This window comes from Vulpes lagopus, chromosome 8 (genome assembly GCF_018345385.1).
Source record: "Vulpes lagopus strain Blue_001 chromosome 8, ASM1834538v1, whole genome shotgun sequence".
NCBI classification, from domain to species: Eukaryota; Metazoa; Chordata; class Mammalia; order Carnivora; family Canidae; genus Vulpes; species Vulpes lagopus.
This window is the reverse complement of record NC_054831.1, coordinates 18,613,146-18,621,828: the sequence shown is the minus strand read 5'-3', so window position 1 is coordinate 18,621,828 and position 8,683 is coordinate 18,613,146.

Genomic DNA, 8,683 nt, shown 5'->3' with positions numbered 1-8,683 from the left:
ATGTGATCCTCATACTTTCCAGGGACATGGAATTTATTTAAATAAGAGCTACTTTTAAATTTTGGATTCCAGTTTTTCACTGTGTTTTAATCAGGGGACTAAAGATATTTTAAAGAAAGTTACTAAGTTTGGGTAAAAATGCAGTTTATATCTTCTATTAATTATATTTCTTATTGCCTTCTTGATCCCATATCTAGTTTAGACTGAAATAAATCAAAATATAGGGGTCAGACATAAGTAAATATAATGACAAAATCAAGTAAACTGTTTTGGCCAGCTGTAGATACAATGAATTTAGTGTCTGGAAATATTAAAAAATGCATGCACAGTGATAAAGCGAGATTAATTATAATGAACATGTGAACATGTGTTAAATTTCAACTGTGTGCTAATCACTTTGCATATACTATTTCATTTATTATCCAAAACAACTCTGGAGATAGAAGTAGCATAGTAGAAATATGATTAAAAACACCTATTTTCCAAGTTTTAGAAGTGCTTTAATAAGATAGCTACATGTCATGGCAAAATGTCTTTCACATAATATAACTTATGTGTAATAACACCTTATTTCCTTTTTTATTTGATTTTTTTTAAATTCTGGAACTTAATGAAGTCCAGACACTTTTCCTAGGTTTTATTACTGGCAAACAGTGGCAGGACAGTTCTAGAACCCAAGTAGTATGTGATTCCCTTGGTAAAAAAAGATCTTACCTGGATTCCTCCCAACCTTGTCATTGAAAAGGTTTTCTCATCTTACAGAAAGCAGGTGGGACAGACTAGAAAGCAGTGGGGATTGGTCTATTCTTCTTCAAGAATGAAATAAGAGAAAAAATATACAATATCTGAAAGTTCCCTTTAAAAGTCTCCTTTGGCTTTAAATTTAGGTTTGCTCATTTTTTTTATGTCTATTAATGACATTTAGAGTGAACTGGGATATATATAAAAATATTCTCAGTAGTGTTATTCATAATGTCCCCAATTAGAAAAAAATCCACATGTTCATCGACAGGAATAGATATAATATAATATTTTATGTAAGGGAACACTATACATTGATGAATATAAGTAAATGTCTCCTATACATTCATTAGATAAGCACAGAGGAATATCTCAAAAATATAACAACAATGAGCAAAAGAAGCCAGACTAAAGATACATACCATATAATTCCATTTACAGAATGGCAAAAAACAAGCAAGACTAAACCACATTATTTGGAGACTCACACTAAGTATTAAAACTAACAAAAAGGAAAAAAATGATGACCATAAATGTCAGATTGGGGTTATTTCAGGTACAGTTGACAGCTTTAATTAAGAATAGTATGTTGAATGCTTTTCAGATGCAAAATGGTTTTGTTTGTTTTGTCCTTGGAGGTCATTTTAGGAATGTTTACAAAAATTTATTAAACTGTGCATTTATATTTTATAAATGTTTCTGTGCATATGCTGTACTTTACATTTCACAGTAAAAAAAGTTTTAAAAAGAACAGAAAGGCTCTTCCTGTTGAGAAGGCATATTTCTTTGATGAGGGAAGTCATAGAAGGGGTTAGAATACTTGTGTGCCTTATCCCCTGTTGGAATGGATGCCAATCAAGCCAGCAAGGCCAGCTGCCTGCCCTGTCACCTCATGATTGGAGCCGTATAGGAGGCTTGGGTCGCTGGGGAAATGCCTGGATCTTTCCTTCACACAGAAGATGGGAGAAGAGCTGGAAATGATTTGGATAATGTTTGACACTGCTTTTACAAAGAAATAAAGGGATAGTGAATCGCTGTAGCAAGTTTGTCTCTTGGGATCCTGCAATTTCTCCCTCATGTCAATAGAAAGAGCCATTCTCTACTCAGACCATGACATGAAAACATCCTTATTTTCAGCTAGCCCCCACAACATCAAGTCCATCTCACTCCAAAACTCATTACATCATCATTAGTAATCGTTTCGCATGGTTGCTGAGCTTAGTTCAGGGCCTGCCCATCTGTGAAATTAGGTGTGTCTGCCCCCAATTCTCTGAGTGCGAGCGTTCCATGGAGGGCATGCAGTTGAAATAAGTCAGCTTGAGGGTGGAGTGTCCTGGACAAAAAAGGACACTGGACTCAGATGGGGAATACCTTGAGTGGAAGCAGCCATGGGGATTCTGAGGCTGATAGTAAGGCTCAGGAGCAGAGGTCAGGAAGCTATATGTGCTAGCAATGTAGGACCGGCTCCAAAGTCAGGGCTGAGGTTTGTCTTCAGGAAACCATGACTATTGCATTGAGGTCCAGAATGAGGTTTGAGTATGACGAGAGTATAAGGGATTCAAGTCATGCTTACTTTCAAAAGAGAGAAAAACCCAGCTTGAGAGTCTACACAATTTCTTTGGTTTTGCTGGTCAGTCAGTTTGTATAGGCAGGGCAGGTCCCAGTCAAGTCTGTAACCAAATAGAATAGGAAACACAGTGAGCCCTAGTGGGCTGTAATACTTAGTCCAGGAGGGCTGTGTTCATATTGCCTAGAGGAACCTGAAACAGAATTCTGAGAAGGTAAATAAGTTTAAAGAATTAGATTTTCCCTCACTCACTCCATCTGTCAAGTTGGGTCTGATTTTTTTTTTAATCTCCACTGATTTGTAAATTGTCTGTGGCATTTTGGTGATTAATAGATTATTTTGTTTCTTAAAGATCGCATAGAAAATTAGTGCCACTCGCTCCCTTTAATTTACTGACCTTACATCAAAACAGAAAGATTGAGTCCTCTGCCATCTATAATTGTCTGCAGATGCTACACAATCTGACTAGTTGAAATACACATAATTGCAATCTAAATCTAGTTAACAGGGGGTCATGGAAAGCACATCCACCAGCTGTGTGATGTTAAATAATTTCAATACTTCTTAATGCCAAGATTGTCTCATCTCTAAACTGGAGATAACCGCTTCTTAAAGACTGTTATGAGGGTTTTACACACACACACATATGTATAATCTCTTTAATTTCATTTAATCCTATATGTATATATAATAAGGTACATCATACCCTGCTCAGCAACACAAGGTAAGGTGCCATGCTTTTCTCTGTTGGTGTTCAATGAAAAACTTCACTATCGAATAGCAATATAATACTAATTTTTAATTGAATTTTGAATATTTTGGAATACCTTATGGTCAATGGTCTATAATGTATGGATGACTCTGAAAATAATTTAATGAAAATAATTTAAACCCTTTAGTATCTTTCTTTTTTATCGTCCAATTTATTTAAACTGAAAAACTCCCCAAAGACAGTTTACCCATTTCTTCCAACTCCTACTCCCTGCCTCTTGCAACCACCAACCTGATCTCTATACCTATGCACCTGTATTTTGGTTTTGTTTTTATTTATTTTTTAGATTCACATAGAAGAGAGATCATATGATATTTGGTATTTGTCTTTCTCTGTCTGACTTACTTAGTATAATTGCCCTTGAGGTTCATCCACTTTGCTGCAAATGGCAAGATTTCAGGTGTTCTTTTTATAATTTACAAAGCTAAAACATTGTTTTCACTGCCCTGGAGAACATCAGATTGGTTGGACTGAGAAGGTCAGTGCTCTTCTTAAAATTTAGTTTTATTTTTATCATTCAAAATATGTCCATATTTAGGACCCAAATGTCCTACCAGTTGCATAGGTAAAATTCACAGTGGCATTCCCTTGCTCTCTCAACCATCTCTGTTTCCATACCTCTAAAATCTCTAAATCTCTTAGCATTTCTTAGTTTTTTTAATGCTTGGGTAGAGCTTTAGTTACCAGACTTCTCCTCTGCACCATCTTCATCACTCCTACAAACAGCCTGTTATCCTCTCTTGTACAGGCATCATAATTTTGGTTTGATCAGTGTTAAACTGTAGCACACAGAAAATCTCTTTAATACTTTGTTAAAATATAGACTTTTTTGATTCCACCCTTACTAGTTCAGTAGGAGGGGAGACAGAGAATTTGTATTTCAGTTTTCCAAGTGATGTTGATGATGCTATTTGACCTATGGATCACACTTTAAGAGCCACTCGATGAGATAACCATTTTATCTTCACATTATCAATATGCTTTAGAGATGATCCTGTGTGCATACCAGAGTTGCTTTGTTTTTCTCAGGAACTCCTTTTGTTCTCTATGAAGTTAACTATTGTCCTTTTTTCATTTGATTAGCTTTTATATACTTCACTAATTTTTAAAATGTTCTTTATTTATCCTTGAGATACACACACACACACACACACACACACACACACAGAGGCAGAGACATAGGCAAAGGGAGAAGCAGGCTCCCTGCAGGGAGCCCAGTGCAGGACTGGATCCAAGGACCCCAGGATCATGCCCTGAGCTAAAGGCAGATGATCAACCACTGAGCCACCCAGGCATCCCAAGGTATCAGTAATTTATACCTGAACTCTCTCTTACTGGTGTAAATCTCTTAATATCTTCAGGTTCATGAGGCATTTTTCAATATCATCTTTTAAAAAATTAAATAGCTCAGAGTTTTTTTGACATGCACTATTGTGGCTGGTTCCTTATTTATTTTAACATGTAGTGTTACATTAGTTTCAGGTATACAATCTAGTGATTCAGCAGTTCCATATATTACTCAGTCCTCATCAAGACAAATGTATTCTGAGCTCCTCTTTTTGACTGCCACACACAGCAGCGAGGTTGTATCTTCTACTTTCTCGTTCTTATACCTTTCAAAAATTTGATAGTATGGGTATCAGCAAATGTCCTTTTCTGCCCTCATACTTGATTAAATGTTGGCTGGATAAAATTCTATCTTGAGAATACTTTATTTTTGAAAGTATTGTTCCACGGTCTTTTGTTTTCCAGTGTTGTTATTGGGTAATCTACCACCATCTAATTCTTGATCCTTTGTAAGAGACAATTTTCTCTCTGGAAGTTTTAGAATCTTTTCCTAATCTCTAGTGTACTGTAATTTTAAGGGTTTCAGCCTAGGTCTGTTTTCCATTGTCCTGAGCATGAAGTTGGCTCTTCTAATACAGAAATTCACACTCTACAATTCTGAGAAACTTTCTCAAATTATCTCATGGATAATTTCTTATCTTCAAATTTCTATGCCTTGTTTTTCTGGGATTTCTGTTATATGTATGTTGGGCTTTCTGAAAAGATTGCCCAATTTTCTTCTTTCTCTGTTTATCCTATTTGTTATATTTAGATCCTGCTTTCTGAAAGATTTTTTCAAGTTTACTTTTTCTTTTATTTTTTATTTTTTATTTTTTTATTTTTAATTCTTAACATCTCTTTTTGGCTATTCTCTTACTAGTCTTTTTTGAAGTAGCCTATTTTTGTTTTATAGATATAATATCTTGTATTTCTTTGAGGGTATTACCATAGATTTTAAAAGTCCCCCACCTCCCATACTATCTCTGTGTCATTCCTTGCTTTCTGTGTTTGCTCGTTTTGTTTTTTCCTTTATACGGAGTTTTTCTTCAAACATATGGCAGTCATTGACTGTCAACTTTTTTTTTTAGATTTTATTTATTTTATTCATGAGAGACACAGTGAGAGAGGCAGAGACATAGGCAGAGACAGAAGCAAGCTCCCTGCGGGGAGCCCAATGCAGGACTCCATCCCAGGACCACAGGATTATACCCTGAGCCAAAGGTAGGCACTCAACCACTTAGCCAACAAGGTGCCCCTGACTGTCACCTTCTAAAGAGTGGACCACTAAAAATCTGACTGGATGCTTTGTATCAACAAATGGAGTGTTTGAGCCCTTTCTTCTGTCTTTGCAGAGACAGAGTAAGTGACAGAAAGTTCAGAGGATTTAATATTAAGACCTTCATGTGGGGTCCTGAATCTCCCCCTTAGAGGATGTATGAACTGGAGCAGATGTCCTATTTTCTCAGTGTCAATTTGAATACCTAGAACAGTGCATGGCACATGTGACAGATATTTGTTGAGTGAACAAATATCTTCAATTGAGAAGGGTAGACCATAACCCTTCCTCCTCATTTTGTGGAGATACATAATTAAGAGAGTATGTAAAAGTCCCTTCAAATTGTAAAGTTATACTAAGATTTCTGAGACTATTTTTTTATTTTTTTAAACATTTTATTTATTTATTCATTAGAGACACACAGAGAGAGGCAGAAACTTAGGCAGAGGGAGAAGCAGGCTCCTCACAGGGAGCCCGATGTGGGACTGGATCCCAGACTCTGGGATCATGCCCTGAGCCAAAGGCAATGCTCAACCGCTGAGCACCCCAGGTGTCCCTATTCTTTTTTTAATATTTTATTTATTTATTTGAAAGAGAGGGAGAGGGAGTGCACAGAGGGAGTGCTGAGTAGGGAGCCCAATCAGGGCTCTATCCCAGGACCCTGAGATCATGACTTAAGTAAAAGGTAGAAGCGTAACCAACTGAGCCACCCAAGCTCTCACAGAGACTGTTTTTAAAGGACATTAACACTTACTGCACAAGTGCAGTATTATAGGGCAGATATGATCCTGGTCAATTTCCCAGAAGGCTCATCCTTCATGATACATGTGCACGTATGGATGCGGTGCTTCTGTAAAATCAGAAGCATATTTGGAATATATGAAAACTATCATGGAGAAAAGCAAGTAGGAGTCAATGGAGTGGTAGTGGGGGCAGGGAAGATATGTGATGTAAACTTTGTCTTTTATCAGGAGGTACTTTCTGTCAATTAGAACTTTCCATCAAAGAAATGAGCTGTCTTGATAGTTGGTGGGTTTCCTGTTGCCAGACAGTTAAAGCAGAATTGTCCAAAAATATTGCAAAGAGAATTTCCTGCTGGAATATTATAAAGGAAATTTCCTGCTAGGAATAGATTATGCCATTGCGCTAAATGCTCTCTAAAATCCTTTCTGTCTTTAAGATCTTAGTTATTACAGAATTACAGATTTTAAAGCTACAATCAATATTCCAAATGCCAGAAAACAGACATAAATGTTCTGAGTCAGATTTACTTGGGATGTTTTCGAAACATCTTTTGAAATGAATCAATGAAGGAACAAAAATTCTCATCATAGGGGTGCCTGGGTTGCTCAGTAGGTTAAGCATCTGCCTTCAGCTCAGGTCATGACCCCTGGGGTCCTGGGATCGAGACCCATGTCAGGCTCTTCTCAGCAGGGCGTCTGTTTCTCCTTCTACCCACTCCCCCTCTTTCTCAAATAAATAAATAAAATCTTTTAAAAAATTGCATCATATCTAAATCCTTGGAACTGATTCTGTCTTTAGAAAATGTAATTTGATTAACAGCTTTGAAAGGTCAAAGTCCCCCTATCTAGGATGGTGGCCTCTTCACTGAGCTAGTCCTTTATTTGATATTCTCTTGAAGAAATGACAGGCATTTGGGGAACGTGGACAAGAAGGATGGTGTGCTTCCAGTAAAAAGCAAGGTTTCTTCCTTGACCGGGCTTGCTGCCCAGAAGACAGGTTGATTTGCATTTTATCTGCAGTGCATCGCTCATTGATGTGCAACCCTGTAGCACTGCCTGCCTCTGCCTGGATACAGCCTTGTCCCCCGAGAAGGACTGCATTCATTTGTTACCATCCGTTGCCCGTTTAGTTGACAAGCCAGCATTTTTATTCTTTTTTCCCAAGACCAAGAAAAGAAACTTTATTGTAACATCTTCTTTAGCCTTTCAAGGTCACTTAAGAAGGGAATGAAAATAAGAAAATATCACTGTATTTTTGTTGGAGCAAGGATTGAAAGGATGAAGTGAGCAAGAAATAAAAAAGTGAAGGCTTTAAAAACTGAGTTATATTTGCAGGATGTGTAAATCAAGTAAGATCATGGCACCTTTCCTCCTCAACTCTCTTGTTGAAATCCAAGTGGAATTGATGGATTAAAAAATAATGTTACCTAGCTGTGATGGCTTTGCAGTGTCATTTTCTGACTAATCCATTTCAATATCTGATAGAATAGGTATTGCATTGAAGGATTGTCTAATGTTTTAAAACTAAGCTTCTATTGATACCTTCTGCTCCATCTAAGGAAAGGTGAGAGAGCCCACACAGCCAGCACAGGTGGCTGGTGAACAGTCCTAGAATACTCCAAGAGGAATGGCAATATGCCTTTCATTGGGAGGCTGCCCAGACTATGGACTCAGTCCTCATCCACAAGCCACCCAGATGATCTCTTCCAACACCAGGTTTGAAATTATTATATGATGATTTCCAAACCTCTATCTCACACCCAGACATTTCTTTTTGAATTTCTAATCTTTTTTTTTTAAAGATTTTATTTATTTATTCTTGAGAGATAGAAGGAGAGACAGAGCCAGAGACACAGGCAGAGGGAGAAGCAGGCTCCATGCACCGGGAGCCCGACGTGGGATTTGATCCCAGGTCTCCAGGATCACGCCCTGGGCCAAAGGCAGGCGCCAAACCGCTGCGCCACCCAGGGATCCCTCTTTTTGAATTTCTAAAACATGTTTCAACTGTATAATGAACTCTTATATATGAATATATTAAGTGAACTAAGACTTAACTTCTCTTTTAATAGGGCAGGAGATCAACCTATACTAGGATCCTTATTTACAAGGTACAGATATATTATACACACGAGGTGAAAAACCAAATAGGAATCATTAGGACTCCTCTATTATGAATTGGCTACCACCTAGCAGCCTTAACACATAGACTGCCCCAATTCTTAAAATTCTTCTTTTTTTGAGAGAAAGAAAGAGAGGTG